The sequence below is a fragment of the Schistocerca americana genome, chromosome X (genome assembly GCF_021461395.2).
Source record: "Schistocerca americana isolate TAMUIC-IGC-003095 chromosome X, iqSchAmer2.1, whole genome shotgun sequence".
NCBI classification, from domain to species: domain Eukaryota; kingdom Metazoa; phylum Arthropoda; class Insecta; order Orthoptera; family Acrididae; genus Schistocerca; species Schistocerca americana.
Window position 1 is genome coordinate 661,163,865 of NC_060130.1, and position 21,918 is coordinate 661,185,782.

Below are 21,918 nucleotides of genomic sequence, written 5' to 3' on the forward strand. Positions count from 1 at the left end.
TGTTGGCCACTAGAACTGCAATATCATGAAGGATGTGAGCGACAAATGCCAATGGCATAAAGTGTACTGTGCTTGGATATGTAAATGTTTAACATTTCAGATCGAGATGGCATTTGTTGTGAAGCAGCCATCAAAATCTCACATGTTGTGCTCTGCTGCATGTTATGTCACTGGGTGGTCTACCTAGTTTTTGGCAACCGTTTTGTGGTGGCCATTTATTCTAGTTGACAGCTGGTGGGTTGTCATACCAATGTAAAATGCTGTGCAGTGGTTACAGCAGAGCTAGTATATAACATGGCTGCTTTCACAGGTAGCCCACTGTTTGATGAGATAGGGTAATCCTGTGACAGGACTGGAGAAGGTGGTGCTGGGTGGGTGGATTGGGCAGGTCTTGCATCTGGGTCTTCCACATTGGTATGGCCCCTGTGGTAGGGGTTGGGGGGATGGACAAGATTATAGGGTAGGTTGGGTGGGCAGCAACACCACTTTGGGGAGGGGGTGGGGGGTGGTTGTAGGAAGTGTCTTGGGTAGTATGTTCCTCATTTCAGGGCATGATGATAGATAATAAATGCTTGACGAATGATGTGGTTCAGTTGTTCCACTCTAGGGTGCTATTGGGTGACAAGGAGACACTTCTCTGTGGTTGGTTCTTGGGGTGGATGTGAGGATCAGGTGTGTGTGAGGGTATGACACAGGATATATGTTTATGAATTAGGTCTGCAGAGTACTGCCTCTTCGTTAAGGCTATTGTGAGGCCTTCAGCATACTGGGCAATGGAGTTCTCACCACTACAGACGCATCTATCATGGGTAGTCAAACTGCATGAGAGGGATTTTTTGGTGTGGAAGGAGTGGCAGCTGTCAAAATGGAAGTACTGTTGGTGATTGGCGGGTCTGATGTGAACCAAAGTGTGGCTGGAGCCATCTGAGAGGAGGAGATTGAAGGCTAGGAAGGTGGCATAATGGGTGGAGGAGGAACTGGTGAAGTGGATGGGAGAGAAGGTCCCTTGGGCTACCATTATCCAACCCTCGTCCTACCCACAGTGTTCATCCTCATCAGCACCTTATGACATCCAGACACTGCATACCTGACCTTTTCAACCTATCACATCCTCCAGAAACCCCTACCAACACTCCATGAAATCCAGGGCCAAAACGATCTCAGAAAACAGTTGTTAATCTCTCCACCAAAAGCATTAGGCCCTCAGAAGTTTCAGTCCTGCCCAAAGGTCTCACATTCAGCCCTATTCCCAGGTTTTACCATGTTGGACCTGTGAAACACCTAGTCTCCTTCTCCTGTTCCCCACAGTGCAAACATTTCTTTGCCACCAACTCCTCCAACCAAAGCCAATCCAATCCAACATTAAACCCTTCCCCTCTCAATTCATACCACCATCCAACCATGACCCTTGCACATTCTCTCCTAACCAACCATTGGTCACCTTCTAGGAATTCCCAACTACCAACTTTGCCTCACCGTCCTTCCACAGTTCCCTCCATAAGGACAACAGCCTTTCAACAGAAGGAAGTACTGCCCTACAGAACCTAAAAATTGATCCTGACCTTGTCATCCTCCTGGCAGACAAAGGTTCCACTATTGTTGTGATGAACTGGAGTAACTACATGGCAAAGGGCCTCCCCCAGTTATCCAACACCACCACCTGAAAGCTCTGCAAGGGTGACCCAATCCCAGAAGTCCATAACCTCCAGTCCCTGCTGAAATCCTCTCACTTGAACCCATCTCCATACTCACCTCTGCAAAGGCCCACACACCTGCCTTCTATATGCTCCCAAAAATCCACAAACCTACCAATCCTGGGCACCCAGTTGTGGCTGGTTACAGTGCCCTGCTGAAAGAATCTCAGCCTTTGTTGATCAACATCTCTAACCAACTGTCCAAAACCTAGCATACCACATTAAAGATATCAGCCACTTCCTGCACTGGCTCTCCACCATCCCTGCACCGTTACCACCTGGATGCATACTCGCCACTGTTGATGCAACCTCCCTACACACCAATACACCCAAGGACCTAGTTGTCTCCCAACGCCCTGCATATTGCAAAACCATGACTTCATACCTTGCACACCTAAACAACTGCATCCTAACACATAACTACTTCACCTTTGAAGGGAATGTATGCAAACAAATTCACGTACCTTACCCTCTTGCTTCCACAACCTTAACAGCTTCTCTCCCATCCACTTCACCTAGTCCTGCTCCACCCATCGTGCCACCTTCCTATATGTCAATCTGCTCCTCTCAGGTGGCTCCATCCACACCTCAGTCCAGTTCAAACCTACCAACAGTACCTCCACTTTGACAGCTGCCACCCTTCTCACACCAGAAAATCCCTCACATACAGCTTGGATACTCATGGTAGATGCATCTGCAGTGATGAGAACCCCAACAAATGGTTCAAATGTCTCTGGGCACTATGGGACTCAACTTCTGAGGTCATCAGTCCCCTAGAACTTAAAACTACTTAAACCTAACTAACCTAAGGACATCACACACATCCATGCCCAAGGCAGGATTCAAACCTGCGACTGTAGTGATCGCGCGGTTCCAGACAGTAGCGCCTAGAGCCACTTGGCCACTCTGGCCAGCAGAACCCCATCGCCCAGTATGCTGAAAGCCTCACAAAGGCCTTCACAGGCAGGCAATACTCTGCAGACTTAATTCACAAACAGATTTCCTGTGCCATATCCTCACACACATTTGATCCTCACATCCATCCCAGGAACCAACCACAAAGAAGTGTCCCCTTGTCACCTGATACCACTCTGGACTGGAACAAGTGAACCTCATCCTTCATCAAGTATTTATTATCTATTATCGTGCTCTCCAATGAGGGACATCATATGCAAGACACTTCCTCGAACCTCCTGCCTCCCCCCCCCCCCCCCTCCAGCCCCAAAGTGGTGTTCCACCACCCACCCAATCTCTGCAATGTCCTAGTCCATCCCTATGACACTTCCACCCCTAAATCCCCTGCCACAGGGATCATACCCCTGTACAAGACCCAGATGCAAGACCTGCCCAATCCACCCACCCAGCACCACCTATTCCAGTCCTGTCATAGGCTATTCCTACCTCTTCAGAAGCTGGGCCACCTGTGAAAGCAACCATGTTATATACCAGCTCTGCTGCAACCACTGCACAGCATTTTACATTGGAATGACATCCACTAGATGTCAACTAGAACTACTGGTCACCACCAAACTGTTGCAAAAAACAAGGTAGACCACCAAGTGGCATAACATGCAGCAGAGCACAACATCCGAGATTTCAGTGGTTACTTCACAACCAATGTCCTCTGGATCCTCCCCACCACACCCGCTTTTCTGAGCTGTGCAGATGGGAGCTATCCTTATAGTACATCTTTTGCCCCATAACCTTCTTCACCTAAACCTAAAATAACTCCCTGTCCCCCCACCCAGTAGTGTGTGTGTGTGTGTGTGTGTGTGTGTGTGTGTGTGTGTGTTGTACATCTTCCTCTGCCTCAGTAACCACACCCAATTCAGCTAATTGTGTGCTGTTATCTCATGCCCTAGTCTATAAAATCGCAGGCCCAACCATCTGCCACCTACCCCCTCTACCTGCAATTCTAGCTAGCCCACAGACAGGTCCTCATTCTCCCATTAGCTCCTAGATGCTTCCCCCCAACCCATCCCCACCTCCCACCTCACTTCACCCCTCACCCCACCCCATACTTCCACCTCAACCCAGCACACACACCATGGGCCAGTAAAGAGCTGGTAGGCAGCTGAGCACGATGTACAGAAACAGGAGTGTGGATGTGAGTTAGGGTGTATGTGTGAGCTTGTGTGCATGTTTTTCCTACAGCTAGAAAAAGGAAGTGCATTCTGAAAGCTAATTGAGCTCTCTACCTCTTGTCTGTGTGCCTATTGACAATGCAGTGCTTCTATCTCTCAGTTAGTTATTTCTTTGTTTGTAAATAATTTGTAATTTTCAAGCCGAACTTTCCATACATTATTATGCCATGAACAGTTGCATCACCAAGACTAATTCTTAACATGTTTCCTCATTTCTTGTCTAGCTACAAATCACTTCAAAAACTGATTCATAAAACATATTTAAAAATTTGTGTCTTGTGTTCAGCTCATCTATGATAGACTGGCTGCACTGGAATGTAGTGCACAATGCTCATGTGTGTGGACAGCAGAGTGGGCATGCTTTTCTCATAGTGTTTCATTCAGCCCCCCCATATAATACAATAATTCTCCCAGTTGGGACTATAAACAACTGTCAATTTTTCCTGTGGTATAGGATGCCTCTCCAGAGAATCTGGATTAAAATTGTCCACTTAAATAAACAAAGATACTGTAACTGGAGCTGGTTGTAGACATTATCCTTCAAAATTATCTGAATAAAATGTACTTTATCTCAAAGTATTACTTTTACAGGGCTATAAACTGGTACAGTTTCATGATTTTGCTTATTGAGTATGGTGCTCAAATTTCTAACCTCTATGTTAACCAAAAGAATGGTTTATCTACCGTGTTTTTCTACCAAAATTCGAATTTTACTTAAAATTCAGGACAAAGTTTATATACTATATTACACATATTACTCAATATTTAAGCCTTTACTAACTCATTTTAATCCACTTAAAAATTATGAAATAAGTCAGTTTTCTTGGAAACTACTATACAAATTGGACTGAAACTCAAGATACTTCACTTTTGCATAAATCTGAACACTATAAGCTACATAAGTTATGTGATTTGTCGAATTGCTACCCACCAGTACTGACCTACAGCTCATGTGGGCTACAGTTGGAAGGATGGGAAGTCCCACCATCTCTGCATTAAAGGCTAATTTGCATATGGGTGGCAAGCCACAAGCTGTAATTGCTTCCCCACATGGGTTTCTCATTTAGAAATCACATTTGCATGTGGATAGTTTGCAAGAGGATTGTGTTATGCCTTGTGCAAGAAGAATAAATGTCTACCAGCACATGTTAGAACTCAATAGTGACAGAATGGTGAAATTTCAAGATCGTGGTTTGTCATTTGATGATATTGTTTTTTGTATCATTCCAGATCCCATGACTGTAACACAGATATGGAATCTATGGCTTCAGGAGAGTCAGACTCCACACCATGCAGAATTTACACACATGTAACTAGTATCTGAAAGGACAAACATACTGTTGAATGATCCATGCAGAATCGTAGAGATATATCAGGTGTCTTGAGTCAACAAATGGGCTTTTTTGGAGAACAACAAATATCCAAATGGATGGTATGGTGATGTCTGGAACATCATCAGAGATTTTCAGCATGGTGACCATTGTTGTGGATTCCCGTGAATTGGCAACAGAGATAGGGAGACCAACAGTGGTGTACCCAATGACAACGCAGGACACAAGAGTGGCACTATGTCATATTTTCACATGAGTTCTGATTATGATAGATATCTCATGTGTGGAAGCTTTGGGGAGAATGAATATTACCAGATTTCATTCACATTATCATTTGGGCATAGCACCTGGCATGATGGAAGGGGTGCTACTACATACATAAGAGATTCATCTCTGCTTCACATAAATGGTAATTTGAATGGTAGCCATTACATTTCTGATTGCTATGGCTGGTGGCTGTTCCCTGTCTTTGAGGCATCTGTGATGTTATCTCTCAAGAAGATAATTAACAACTGCACTTTGCCCATACCATCCTGGCCTACCTCAATGCCAGCAACTACGACTGATGAAGTCTGGCATAGAGTTGAAGTACCATGGAATGACATACCTGTATCTGCCATCTGTGATTAGTTCAGCATGATGCCCAGGCAGGTTAGAGCTGTTGTTGTTGCCAAACATGGCAGCTGTGTTTGTATACTGAATGCACTCAGTTCATCCCCAAAATCTCCTGCATTTTAATGGTGTGTTCTTCCTATTGTACTCTATATGCACAATAAGTAAAATTTTGTTATTTGTTATCCTTCCTGATGTTGCAGTTTTAATGGCCAGCAGCTTATTTCACATCTAAGAACAGGTAATTTGTTTCTATGACTACTGGATTGGCTGTAGGTAGAGACAAAGTGTATTTGATATTCAAAACTGGTTAGTTTTCTCTGAAACTTCTTGACTGTTTAAAACTGTTTGTCAAACTGTGATTAATGGGCAATCTCCTGCTGACAGAACCACCCAGGCACAACTCATGACCTGCCTCAGAAATTCGGTTTTGCCAGTATATCTCTCCTACTTTCCAAACTTCACATCTCTCCTGCATACCTTGTCTAAGGTATCCAGGAATGACTCATGAGCTGCCCCCCACAACTAACAGGGAGACTGCACATACTTGTCATCACTGATTTTGTTTGAATTCATGGTATATGCAGGACTTGACCAGAAATGAAAATGAAAAATGTGGGAGCTCCAGATGGCCAAGAATTTAGAAAAAATAACATTTTTAGTATGGGTCAGGTGAGAGATGAGCCATTAACACTAGTGTAGTTTCCAGACAGTGGACCTGCCAGGCTAGCCGAGACTGCTAGTGCGCTGCTTCCTGGACTCGGGCAGATGCACCAGCCCCGGATCAAATGCACCCAGCAGAGTAACAATGAGGGCTGGTGTGCTGGCCAGCCTGGGTGTGGTTTTTAGACTGTTTTCCACATCCCCCCAGGTGAATACCAGGCTAGTCCCCTTGTTCCACCTTAGTTACATGACTCGCAGACATCTGAACATGTTCACACTATTCCATGGATTACACTAGACGCAGACAGCTGGGGTACACTAATTCAATCCCAGAGGGTAGGGGGGGGGGGGGGGGGAGGGGGCAGGAAGAGCATCCAGCCACCCCTTAACATTATTCACCTTGCCAAATTCTTTTCTAACAATGCCAACCCTGCGAAACTGTGGGATAAATGCACCAGGGAAAAAGTTTCCAGACAGCAGTTGGTGCACCAGGAAGAGTACAGGATGGTAATCCAAGGATTTTGAGGTCAAGTCCCTATGCAGAAATTGTTTTTTTTTAATTCTAAATTATTACATTACTTACACTGCAAATAAACTGAAATTCTGCTCAATATGATGTATTTATACTATATTTGTAATAGGCATGAAAAGGAAGGGCAAAGGATAATTTGAGGCTGCAAATAAATTTAAAGAAAGTGAGTGTAAGGCATAAATTACAGGTCTATATACAAAATTAGATACTTTTATTATTTTATAGTTAATGATATACATATGTTGGGGTGATATTAATTGCAAATACAGGGGAGTAGTAATTTTCTCAGCATCATGCACATGTTTTGAACATAGCATTTTTACAATTATGTGGGTGTTTTAAAGCTTCCATTGAAACAAAAATTTGGCTTACATTCATAGAAACTTCTTCCTCATCGCACAGTTTGGCAGCAAACCATGTGTAATATTTCATTTCACCATCTCTGTGAGGTAAGGGTAGTTTTGAAGCTTTTTGATCAAATCCTTTACCTGATGATAAAAACAGGCACCACAGGATTGTACTAGTAGAGTGCATTTGAGTGGGAATCACTTTGATACTGCCCAGTGGAAATCATACACAGTCATATCACAAACAAAATTTAATTTCCTGTCAATTCCTGACCCCTAAGAAATACAGATACAGGATCATTTTTCAACAACTTACACATACATTGAGTCATGATATACATATAGGTTTGTCAGTAAAAAAATTAGCAGATGTATCACTTCTTGTAGTGGCATACAACTACATTACCATAAATGTGATAACATCACAAGGAGGAAAATTCTCCTACCTAGTTGCCAAAGAACAGAGAACTGAATCAACATGAACAATAGCATCAGTCAACCATGCTTGTTTAACTTCTACTGCAACATTGGTTGAAGCAAAATAAAAACATCCATCATGAAACTCTGGTGGACTGTACAGAACATCAGTCACCTGTTGTGTCTACATCATGTGTGTCACTGGCATTCAGCTATCTAAAAGACTATCTTAGACGTAGAGACTGACTACAGTATGGATGTTGATACTTCAAAAGTGATGTTCTCGATGGTCCATTACTGTTTTGTGGTGGACATACTGATTTTGCTTTAACTAATGTTGTAGTTGAAGTTGGACAAGCATTATTGACTGTTGCTATTGTTAATGGTGATTCATCTCTCTGCTCTCTAGCACCCAGTTCGAAGAATTTTTCTCCTTCTGATGTTATCACATACAGGACATTTATGGTAACTCAGTCTTATTCTGCTACAAGAAGTGATTTGTCTGCTAATTTTGTTATTGACAAACCTATATGCATAAGAACTCAATGTACGTGTAAGCTGTTGAAAGATGATTCTCTATCTGTATTTCTTACGGCTTGTGGAATTGATATGAAATTTAATTTTGTTTGTGATATGACTATGTATAATATAGTATTTATGCAAGGGTACAGTGACACCCGTAGACTGAAGGATGTAACACATTGTCTAATAGACTATGTAATAAACTGCATGCTGATCTTTTGGTTTTGGTCACGAGATTGTGGAGCCCATGACATTAATTTGCTGATCATCAGTCCCACCATGACCGATCACTTGGTTTCTCAATTTATTTTTCAAGAATTCAAGAACTTCATGAAAAAAGTGTGATGGAGCACCATTCTGTTGATAGATGAAGTCCACACTCTTGGTCTTGAGTTCTGGTATGAGCCAATTTTCCAGTATACCCACATACATGTGTCCTGCAACGGTCTTTTCAAAGAAGAGAAAGGGACCATAAACTTTAAACTGTGAGACTGCACAGAACAAATTAACTTTTCATGAATCTACATGATAGCATGGTTGTCCTCTGTCTCACAAATTCACACACTGTGCCTTTTCACAGTGCCATTCACAAGAAAATGTTGCTTCATTAGTGAAGATGAGTTTTTCACAAAACCCATCCTCTTCCATAAACTGTTGCAGTTGAGCTGAAAATTAAAAATGACTTACTTTGTCATCAGGACTCACGGCTCGTAGTAACTGCTAGAGGTGAAGCTTCAGCTTCAGTCATTTCTTTAAGATCTTTCAGATGGTCAGTTGTGGTATGTTCAGCTCTCTGCTTACTCTGTTCATTGATTTCTATGGGCTATGTGGAAACTCACCTGTATGCAATCAACCATTTCTTCAGTCACTGCAGGCTAACCCATTGATTTCCCCCTTCAGAGGCATCCTGAAGCCTTAAAATACATGCACCATCACCAAATGGAGTTGGAAGTTGAAGGTTCTTTGTTGAACTTTGTTCTGAAATGTTGTTGCATTGTCAAGGTCGATTGATGTGAATGCATTTCAAGCACAACTTGTGCTTTCTCAGCACCTGTCACCATCTAGCCTAACTGCTCACTGCTCTGCACTCATGGGAGAAATCTAAAGTGCAGCTGCAACAATACAAAATTTTTCTATATGAGTGTTGGATTTTGTGACAATATGTGAATTGCTGCAGCTACAGTGAATTTATAAAATACCTTGACTCATTTATAATACCCTTGTGTATTCAATTATTTTCTCAACACTTCTGGGTATTTTTGTTGAGGTAGCTCAGTTGGTAGAGCACTTGCCTGCGAAAGGCAAAGGTCCCGAGTTCGAGTCTCGGTCGGGCACACAGTTTTAATCTGCCAGGAAGTTTCATATCAGCGCACACTCCACTGCAGAGTGAAAATCTCATTCTGGAAACATCCCCCAGGCTGTGGCTAAGCCATGTCTCCGCAATATCCTTTCTTTCAGGAGTGCTAGTTCTGCTAGGTTCGCAGGAGAGCTTCTGTAAAGTTTGGAAGGTAGGAGACGAGGTACTGGCAGAAGTAAAGCTGTGAGTACCGGGCGTGAGTCATGCTTCGGTAGCTCAGTTGGTAGAGCACTTGCCCGCGAAAGGCAAAGGTCCCGAGTTCGAGTCTCGGTCGGGCACACAGTTTTAATCTGCCAGGAAGTTTCTTATCCAATGCTGTTTTCTTCCAAATAATTATTGATAATTTGAATAATTTTGCCTTACACTCTTGAGTAGAGGAATCCCAGCAGCAATCAGAAAATTGTGCTTGTGGACAGCTACTGCTGGATTTAGAATCTCCTTGTAACAATTCTTGAAACATTCAGAATATGGAAAAAATATAAGTTTAACTGATTTTTTATTATATGAGTGCATCTCAAAAAAATTCTGTAAATGACATTGTAATTCTCTGACAATCAGTATTTACTCACACATTTTTCTATACAGGACAATGTAAGCCCCCTCCCCCCTGTATATTCATATAATATTCTATTCATAAACATTTACTTAAGTTTATGACAATCTGACTATAGTGAAGGGGTTTGTTACACCAGACATCCAAGTCAGTAGCCTATAAAACCATTTGCTTACCACTATCTTGTGCTTTGCATTGTATAATTGTAGGAAACTATATCTAATGGCTGTCCAGTAATAATAAAAGCCATTTGATTTAAACTTTGTTTATGTTGCATAGGACAAGTATCTGGGCTCCAATTGCTCTCACGTAGGTCATGAACATATTTTTTGCTTAGTCACAAAGATCAGTTTTTTTTGTTATATTGGCATTCAGAAGAATGATATTCAGAAGATATATACATGTTACAAAATTTTAGCAACACAATACTCCTAACTCATTTTCATACTAAAAGTGTACAATAATCTTGTGACTTTGATTGGATTGATGAAATCATTAATATCAAAGCAAATATTTGATTATTAGTTGACAACAAAAATGTCAAATGATTTCAGAAAGAGGGTCTCATCAAGCAAATATGGATAACAAACAGACTGTAGAAAGTCAAGTATGTTAATAATTCAAATCATAAATTACATAGTGTGTCTTCACTACAAATGTTCAATCAAATTCAGATATCCAAACTAGTCATATTTCGATCAAAAAAAACAACACAAGTATGAAATGTAAATGATATGGTAGAAAATTATAACCATACAATACAGAAAGTAAAGTCACTGACACTTTTTGAAATGACCAAAAAGTTAGCAATGCAGAAATACAGAGCAATAAAACAAAAATAAGCTCAGAATAATTTAAAAATAACTCTTTGACTGTATTCTTTTCTAAATTTAAAGTTTTGATGGGTCTTAAGCAAAAAACAAATAAATCATAATTTTGTTAATAACATGTCTGCTATAAGAGAAAACACACACTTCTGCACAAGTAACTCCTTGCAATTGTATTTTATTTGGCATTGTGCCTCAGACAGCTTCTTACTGGACTCCTGTTCACTTTTGTTCAAACAAAAATCACTTTTGCTTGTCATGTCAAAATGGCATATACTTCCCACAAAATACTAATTTTTCAGGATGTTGCTTCCTGTCACACTGTGCTGCCCCAATTGACTACATTGGTGTATTGACCTAGTTCCTCTGACTGTTTGGCTGTTCTGCACTGCCCACTGCACATGCACAGCAGACAATACTGCTATTGACGACTGATTTCCATGACACCACACTTCACTGACACACGTGCAGCAGAATGGTGTGGCCTCAACACTGTGTGTCACATGGCATCCTGCACAATCAAAGTATCATCCAATGATTACAGGAATGACTCAAGTATGAGCTTGGAGCCCATGTGACAGGCATCTTTTGTTCCAACATGTGCCACAATCTGTAGTTGGTTGCACCCTGTTCCCTCAACGGCTGCTGAAATAGCCCCTTCAGCATAGGCCTCCATAGATATACACTGAGTGTACCAGGTGTTTCTCCCCATCCCTTTCTGCCATTTCCTTAAGGGGTACCATTATTTACCATATGTTTGAACTTATTTACATCTTAATTACTTATTTATTACTTAATTATGTACTGCACATCTTCTTTCCGACATCAAGCTTCAGTATCAGGACGCTTAAGGTGAAGCATATTTGAATGGTCTATCCTAGTAACATGATATAGTTATTTATAAATGGGGTAAAACTTATTGATGGCTTGATCAATTCTTTTTTTTATTGTGGTTTGTAGACTATGAGATGCATATGCTTTTTGTGGCCAGCTTTTCTTTCTTCTGCCATTTGAAATGACATCTTCTCCACCTTTTTGATCTTCTCAGCCAATGTAATACCATTATAAGGTAAATCCTTGATCCCTTCATATCAGATTTTCAGTCAAACAACATTTCAGTATAGGTGTATCCTATCGAGATACGCAATGTGAGTTTAAGATGCTCTAAAACTGTTAGATGTACTGTCCCCACTTCCCATGTCTTCTTTGACAGAACTCTCTTCAAAACTATTTAACTCCTTCACCACATGCTGTGGTGAACCTGATGCTGGCCTGTAGCATGGTTTTTGTACTGGTATCACACCAGATTTCTTTGACATCTCATTCCATGTGTTCCAGCAAATTGACTTCCATTATCACTAATTATCTTCTTCAGAATGTATATGTTCAAGAAGTAATCTTTTCTCAATTATGTCACACTGGCACCTCCACTAACTCTTTGTAATACAGATTAATATATTTAGAGAATAGTTCTAAAGCTACTAATATCTCTATGGCACCATCTATAGTTTGTGGTAACAGACCATGATATCAACATCCACTACTTGTTTCAGTTTATCTGGAAGCATTGGATGCATAAAAGCTTTCCTCTTTACTGTGGATGTCTCACTTCTTTGATGCACACCACAGGTTTTTAGTCTGTTGGCTGTCCTCTTCACAATGTTATTAAACGGTATGCTTGTCTCTCGTTGATGACTTTTTTGATGTTTCACCAGTACAAGTGGCTGGTATTGTGAAGATTTAGATTTAGATTTAACCACCTTTCACTGCTGGTGACAGACAGTCTACCTCAGCAATGGAGGGTGATGTTTTGACAATGGCAGCCATTTATGCTTGTGAAACACCAGAAAAATCATCCAACAAATGTCAGTTGAAGAACCTGGAACAGAAGCCAAAAGAGAATGGTCTCAGAACCTAGGTAGCAAGCATCATTCATGCTAAGCTGAGGTACAAATTACAGACAGCCGCATCCAGTAAGTTGAGTAGCCACCAGTGGAGACTCCTCAACATCTTGGACAGGACTTCCTGGCAGTTATACCAAGTGCACACTGGCGTTATTACCCAACCCATCTGCTATTTCCTTGAGGGACACCATAATCCACCTGTCATTGGAGCACCCAACAACCATCAAACCTGCCCTTTGTGACTGTATGGTCTTAGCAGGAAAGTCAGCCACTGACCCAGTGTATTAGACATTCCGTGCTGACTCAGATGTGTTATCAACACGGGGTAGTACCTCACACCTGCTGCTAAGGTATAAGGAGCCAGCCATGTGGCCAATTTCCACTCTTGTCCTCTGCCCAGAGATATGTAAACCCACCACTGTCCACCACACACCTTTGAGTGAAGACAGAGTGCTCAGATGTTGTGCATCTGAAGATGCAATAGACTAAGGGTCTCCACGGAACTGGAGAGGTATTGCAGCATTCACCCCTGGTACCCCAACACAGTGCTGTAGTTTACAGTAGCAACCTGAAGCCTGTTGATCATGAGCAGTGCGAGTTCTAATTGTTTCTGGACAAAGGCCAATTCACCTGGTTTCCACATACAACAAGCCAAGTCCCTATTCATTTGTAACTGCTAAACAAGAACCAAAATAAATATATAAAAATAAAAAATAAAAAAATTGCTATCTTGTCATTTAGATGTCACTGAAGGTGATAATACTAAACAATATCATAAACTGAAAACTACAAGCAGCTGTATGAACACTAGCTTACTGAACACAAGTGCACAGCATACGGGCAGACAAAAAATGAGACTACAAACTCACTGCTCTACAATGTTCGAAATACCTGACAGTAGCGTTGCAGGAGGCACTAATCAACAGTGCTGAAACTACAATACACACAAAATATAAACAAGAAAACAAAAAGCAATTCTGATGTCTTTTAAGTGATGCTGAAGGCAATACTACTAATCAAAGCCACTAAGTAGGAAGTGCAGTCTAGCGTATCTATATGCTTTGTGGTTGGGCGCTTTCTGGTTCAAATATCTTGTTAGATTTCTAGTGCCCAGTAATAGCCTAACTTTACCTTTTTATTTTCATCTGATACAAAAACAGGACTGCAGTTCTGACTATGGTTCAACTATCTAATGCCTGCTGGTATCTTATGTAGCTCTTTTTCTACAGCTTTCTTCTCTGCTTGGTGTACCAGGCACAATGATTATAGAAATTTTTATATGATCAGATTCTAATTTTTTATGGTGGCTCTTTAATTTTACATGATAATTGTATGCTGCTACTAAGTGATATTAATTCTGGGACTTTACCATGAGTACTCCTGCAGTCTATGGATACCATATTAACATTTTCCCTGTCACAAAGTTTATATTCCATATCATCTCTTGCTCCATCAATTTCACCGATTTTATAAATAATTTTGTGTTTCTCATTTAATGGAGCTTCTTCTTGAGTGTCATGTACTTTTTTTTTATCTCAATCTTTTTCCTCAGCAAACTCACAATCTTCAATCCTGACTTCACACACTGTGACACAGACAGTCCCTCATTTGAATCATCTTCTCATTAAATGACATTGTCTCTATTGTTGCTTCATAATTCACCTCCATAGCTTCATTAGCAAAATTCAGATTTATTCCATTCTCTGACATCTAATCAGCACTGCAATCACCAGCTCATAAAATTGCAGAATCACCATCAACACAATATTTATACTCCCCAGTTTCTGCATCTAATAATATTTTGTGCTCTTATAGCTACAACAATTTTAAGTACACTGACTGGTAATTCAAAAATATGTGCTGCTTTCTTCTAAAGTCTACTGTAGAAAATATTCAACACAGCACTCACATGACTTCCAGAATCCAGGAGAATTCTTACTTCTTCTTTGCCTTAATTGTACGAGTGATGACATCTTCTTTGCTATGCTCTCTTCTTCATAAAGTAATTCTTCTTGTTCTCCATTCAGATCTTCTGCATTAATAATGGCAATTTACTTCTGCTCTGTCTCCAAATTTTGGTCCAAAGGCTATCATTCATCCTTCATGATGGTTTTAAGCCAATAACACTTTTTTACATTTTTTTAATTCCATTTCGGTAATTTGATCATCGAAGGTCATGATGTCATTGAGTTCTTACATGACACAACCTCATGAATTCTGATAATGACATGTACAGTGTAAAGGAGAATTCAATGAAACTGTTAGAAATAAACTTTGATAATATGTTATGTTGAAGCAATATCCAAAAGTTGCTGATGTTTCTTCTAAACCATTTCTATTTGGTGCATCATCTCGCTGTGTTGGCACTGTTGAATTTACACATATTTAAGACACATATTTTCTTCCATATGCTATTATCTCCATTCTGTGGACCAAATTATATAGATTTTTAGAAAAGTTTATGTGACTAAAATGTTGTACAACAGTCAAAGGCTTTATTCAGCTGTGGCATCAACTCACTGCATAATGTAGGTTACTTTTGCCACTGTGCCAAATACAAATGTTAAAAGTAATTGGTTAACAGTGTCAAAAGATATTTTGAGTGTAAACTGAATACTTTCATTTTGACCGCGGGCTTTACACTTGCATGATTCATATGTTAAGTGGATCTGTTGCTGCACATAATGATACCATAACATCCAAATAAAAAATACATTGATGAGACAAGTTATATGCTATTGTCAGCGGAATTCTGTAGTTTATTTGATGCTGATTAGCATCTTTAAAGTAAATTGGGGGATATAGAAGTTTTCTTTTTGATTTTTTCTGTCTTTGACAAGCAGGATGGTACTGCCTTGCAAGTAATGAAAAGGTCATGATGTAACAGCAGTCATGGTTGTTTAGACATGAATAGAATTCTGCTCCATCCACCAAATAAATCCACAATAGTGGTTAACACACACACACACACACACACACACACACACACACACACACACACACGTGTGTGTGTCTGCACATGTGCTTGCATCAAGCTAATGAAATCTGCCTTCAGTGCATAGAGACATATAAAATTCTCTTAGTAAGTGAAGTTATATTACTTTTGGGTCATTACAAAATGTTTGAGAAACAAAAAAATACAGCTATATAATATATCTTGTCTCCAATCATGGATATCCGAGGCTATAGGTAGGGACTTTGTTGTTGAGCAACATCTTTCAGATCATAAATTTGCAATATTAAAGCATAAAATGTCAATTACAGCTAAACAAAAAATCAACATTTTGATAAATTGAATCACTGTATCACTATATCATATTTAATCTTCAGACTTCATGTAAAATATTTCTTTGAGACAACATATTTAAGAAGAAAGAAATTTTCATATGATGAATGATACTTTTTTCTCTAATTGAGACCTTATATTGTTCAGAAATATCAATTGGTGTCTTACCCTACCATAATGGATCACTTTGCAATGACTAAAGATCTGAAATGTTCATTGTAGACTGAAATTCATAATCTGACAAACACAGGAAATTAAGAAACATAGCTGAATCTCTAGCTTCAGGATCTTTACAGAGATGAAACCTTGGAAATGAAAAGAATATGCATATATGTACACAGGGGTTCGAGGGAAGACAAAAGTCCTACCAAATGCTGCATTCAGAGGAAACAACATTCAGGAATAGATCTGGAAATAAAAAATCATTCATTCATTCATTCATACACCATTCACATAAACCCCTTCTTGAAGTGGGGTCAAGTTATAAATTAAGAAGCAGAAGCAACCACTGTAGGCTACTTTTGTAAGCTATAATTGGAATAGTGTTAACACACTGATAATCATGATAGTGACTTTTAGATTACTCTATATAGTTTTATGTACACTGGGAGAAAAATAGCTACTTTTAAGGAAAAAGAAACTGCATCTCCTTGTAAACCTCTCAGGTGCTAGTTATATCTAATTCTGCATATAAAACACATTTTTAAATTTCAAGAGAACAGTATCAACTGTCTATAAATTGGCAAAGTCAATATCTCTTTAATGCAAATGTTAGAATTAAGTGGAATTTGCATCCCTGGGTCCACATATTCTGATTAATTGTAGAACGTGTAAGGTATTCTTTTACTTTGTTTTTTAATACCTGCAGATTTTCAGTATCTTGATGTCTGCTGGCAACCTGTTATAAACTTATGCACCAGAATATGAAATTCCATTATGACCGTAGATAGGGATACACAGACTATACAGAAATCATTTTTGTTTCTAGAAATGTGGTTGTGAACTGTTTTGTTCATTCTAAATTTATTCTCATTTTTAACCAAAAATAGCATTAGGGAGTATTTATACTGGCATGTAAATGTAGAAATCTCTAAGTCTCTGAAATGAAATGAAATGTCATGTGGTGAGGTCCTCCCGATGGGTAGACCTGAAAGCTTGGTACAGCAAGTCTTCTGAGGTGATGCCACTTTAGTGTCTTGTGCATCAATGAAGATGAAATGATGATGATGATGAAGATGAAGATGACACAAACACTCTGTCCCTCAACAGAGAAAATCTCCCAGCATGACAAGCCGGCAAACTGTCCGCTCAACTACAGTGGCGGACTAAACCGCTGAAGAGATTGGTCAACAGCCAAGGTTCCTAACAGCAAAGATTCATATTCTGGTCTACCTTCAATAATATATAAAACACATATGGGAAAAAAATGGCATATTAATCAACTAATGACCCCCTGTTTACAAACTAGTTATCAGAGAGGTAACCAATCTTATGAAGTATTGCTAACAAGCTCACTGCCTGTAGAATCAAGCAGTTAGGAAAGTTAGCTGAAAATTAGGAACATGTTCAGTGAGTTCAAGTCACACTTAAATACTCTATAGGGTGACTACTATCAAAAGCTGGGGGAATTGGATTTAGTAGCAGCCATCAAAAACACTTGCCAGACTCATAACGTTGATAGAAGGAGTGATGGTCCTGATTGACCAAAATTACCAGTGACAGATCTGTACATGTTTCTGTAAACTGCAAATTATGTACAGGACAAAACATATTGCAATATTTCAAATGGCACAATAATGTAGGTATTTTACTAGAGACTAAGACACACTAATGACAAACAGGAACCTCAATCTGTAGAGTGCAACTGAACATAAGATTGAAAGAAGAGCAGAAAGTGGAGGTAACATGGCAGTCTTTGTAAAACAGAATATGGAATACAAAGAAAAACAACAGTGAAGACAGTGTATATTGGAAACAATAGCAATAATGATGAAGACAAATGTATGTCACTGTGTACTTGTATCTGAGTGCTGATCTGACTGATCATTAATTCCAGGGGAATCTTTCACATAAACACACAAAATAACACCCAGAATCAAAATGATTTGACTGTGGTTGAGAAATGATAGTGTTGGTACAGGTGTCTTCAGAAAATAATCATGGTAGTTGTCAGATTGATGAAATGACGATTTCACCAAAGTTATGGATCATAAAACACGCAAACTGCGCCCAATTAATCCAGCAACTAATTTAAATTTAAAATCTAATTCAGTGGGCTTCTTGAAACCATGTGAGCCAAAAGTTCTTTTTAATGGAGCAAGTTAATACATATTCACAAGATGCTGGTAACAAAATTTAAAAACCAAAATACAACCCTTCACAAATTAAAAACAACATAAAAAAGGGCAATGCAGCAGTTTCTTTTGGATGAGTCCATATTATCAGACATGAATAACGGGAGGAAGTATATGTACAGGGATGTCAGAGTTAGAATCCCAACATGTTTGAACAACACCCACCCTGAGGTGGCAAACTGATATCACACATCATTCTGTCAGTGCTTGGGCTAAAAATATTCTGTATGACTGCTTAGTCAACAGAAAGAATGTATGAAAAGTAAACAAGCTTTTTAGTTTCAGCTTCAGAGAGAGCAGAGATTACTCTTTTAGTAAAGAGAGCAGCATTTAGTTTCTCCACATGCTCAAGGATGTAATACTTCCAAGAAAACTTTTCATCTGTCTTCAGCTTTAAGACTTTACAATGTTCAACTTCTGTGATTATTTGGTCACCTTATGGAAATAACCTTTGGTTTCCTATTTTCTAGATATTAAATGAACAATTGTTCAACTTGTTTGATAACTCAATATGTTCCAATATAACCAAAAGTCCACACAACGAAGTCCTTTCGTAAAAAAAGAAGATGCCTATTAGCCTTAAATTATCATTTAGCTGTGATAGTCTCTCACACACAAAATAATAAACTGGATTTTTGTTTATGCTGCTTTCCTGAGACCACACAGCAAATCTAACAAAGAGAGTGTATAGTGAGATTCCTTCTTGATCTCTTTTGATAATATTAGTAGCAAGGATATTGGCCAGTTAGCCATCTTGATTATCTCCTTCTCCCTTTTGTAAAGTGGTGTTACTAATGAATATTTTAATGTACCTGGAAACTGATCGCACCTGAAAGACGTCTTTCACTTGTGACTGAGTACAGAGCTAATGTTGGTGCACCAGTCTTTGTAAATCATGTTATTTATCATACCAATGTGTGTATTCTTTACCTATCACTGATTAATAATTGATTCAGTCTCGTCATACTTGTTTCCTTCAGTTACTTTTTGCGTAATTGTCTTGAAACACCAGTTTTGAAAGCTCCACATACCTGCTCGTGGGTCCTACCAATAATATTTTTGTGTAACCTGCCAATGTTTGACAGGAAATGGAACTCTGGTTTATCACTTATAGTATCATTCTCCCACAGAGGTGGTGTAGTATGTTAAGTATCCACAATTGCTCATACACTGATCAGCCAGAACACTATGACCAGCACCCTACTATCAATATAGACTGTGATAGCAGAATCACCTCATGAGGAATGACTGCTAGTCAGACACACACATGGTGTATTTAGTATCAGTAAGTGTGCTGACTGTGTGTAGAATTTGGAAGATGCACAGTCTAACTGAGTTTGACTGATGGCATATTGTGATGACCTAGAGTCCCAGCACAAGTATTTTAGAAACTGCATGACTTGTAAGGTATTTGAGGAATGCTTTCGTGAGTATCTTCAACAAGTGACAAAACCAAGATGAAACCATGTCCAGATGTCATGGGGTTGGGTGGCTACCTATCATTGCAGATGTCAGACATTGTAGCCTGGGTAGACTGGTAAAACAAGACAGGCTGTGAACTGTGACTGAACTAACATCAGTCTTTAAAGCTGGGCAGAGTACAAGTGCATCTGAAACACACTGCACTGAGCTCTCCTAACAATGGGCCTCTCCAGCCAGTGACCTACACATTTGCCAGTGTTAACACCATGACATCGGCAACTATGACTGAAATGGGCTTGTGATCATCGGTACTGGACGGACATTGGTGCAATGGCAGAGTGCTACATGGTCTGATAAATCCCGGTACCTACTTCATCATGGTGATGAGAGCAAATGAATCCGCCATCTTCCAGGGGAATAGCTGTTTCATAACTGTACTGTGGGATGGAGACAGGTTGGTGGTGGCTCCATTATGCTCTTGGTATCATTGGATCCAGTGGAGCTCTTGCAAGGCTCCATGATGACCAATAAGTATCATACACTGATTGCAGACCATATACACCCCTTCATATTATCATGTTTCCTGATGGCAGCGGCAATTTTCACTAAGATAATGTGTCGTGTTAAAAGGCCAGGAGTCTGATGGATTGGTTCAAGGAACACAATGGTGATTTCCAATTGACATGCTAGCTCCCAAATTCACCAGATCTGAACCTGATTGATCACATCTGGGATGTGATTGAATGTGGCATCAGAGCTCATTGCCCCCTCCCCAGAATTTATGGGAAGTAGGTGATTTGTGTGTGCAGATGTGGTGCCAAATCCCTCTAGCGAACTACCTAGGTTTCATTGATTCCATTCTAAACTGTGTCACCACTGTTATCTGTGCCAAAAGCAGACATACTGGCTATTAGGTAGTTGATCATAATGTTCTGGCTGACCATAGTAGAGTTTTAATATTTTGTGAGTGCTCCCTGTTCTCTTGGTGTACAGTACTGCTTTAGCCTAGCTGTTGACATTCTTCTAAACACTAATACTGCATCAACTACCAACAGCTCTGCAGCTGACTGCATACACCAAGCAAATGAGTACCTGTCTTTCTTCAGCAGTATTTACTCAAGATAATTTTAGACAAAGCTATTACTTCCACTACTTATTAGACAAAAAACAACAAAATCTACTGGAAATATGACAAAGCTATGGAAGTCAAAGAGGACTTCTGAGAGATGTCTCGGTTTTCTTTTCTGAAAAACTTAACGAGAGGTTAGATAGTGCACAAAACTTAAAATTTTGTTTTACACTTACTACTGACACAAAGGGTGAGTGCATAAGTAATCAGAGGAGTTCCCTCATCACTAGTTGAAACATAATGTAATGAAATCAATGAGTCACAAGTGTAACATATTAGCTGCTTCATTCACTAATTATAAAGGCTTACATCACAGGAATCCTTTATTGAAAAGCAGCTTTATTCTTTCAGAATGATGTAGACAACTGTGCAATAGCCAGATTTTAATGATCACAACTGCTTGCCTCCCAACTTGAGTCAATCATTCTCTCAATGAGTAACAGATGCCATCCTTAACTGCTGGACTAGCACTCATGGCAGAATGAATATCACAAAGAAATAGCCTAGCAATAGCCTATGCATTGTTTTGAGAATGAAACCTTCACTCTGCTGGAAAGTTTCACAGCTGTGTGCACTCCAAAGCAGAGTGGAAGTTTCATTCTGGAAGAAATTCTTTAGGTTGTGCTTATGCCATTTCTCCACAATATCCCTTATTTTCAGGAGTGTTAGTTCAGCAAGGTATGCAGGAGAGCTTCTGTAAGTATCAGAAAGTGGAACACAATGCATATTGAAGATTTTGAGCTGGATGGAACTCGACTATTCACTTTGTGTGCCATCATGTTTAATATCAGAAATAAATGATAATACTACCTTTACATACTCAA

The 21,918-nt window shown here is 39.6% G+C and overlaps 1 protein-coding gene across 1 annotated transcript in view; it reads left to right on the top strand.

Annotated features, from left to right (window-relative positions):
* LOC124555748 (rho guanine nucleotide exchange factor 17) overlaps positions 1–21,918 on the top strand; it is a 386,854-nt gene that overhangs the window by 169,355 nt on the left and 195,581 nt on the right. The gene's annotated exons all lie outside the window — the stretch shown is intronic.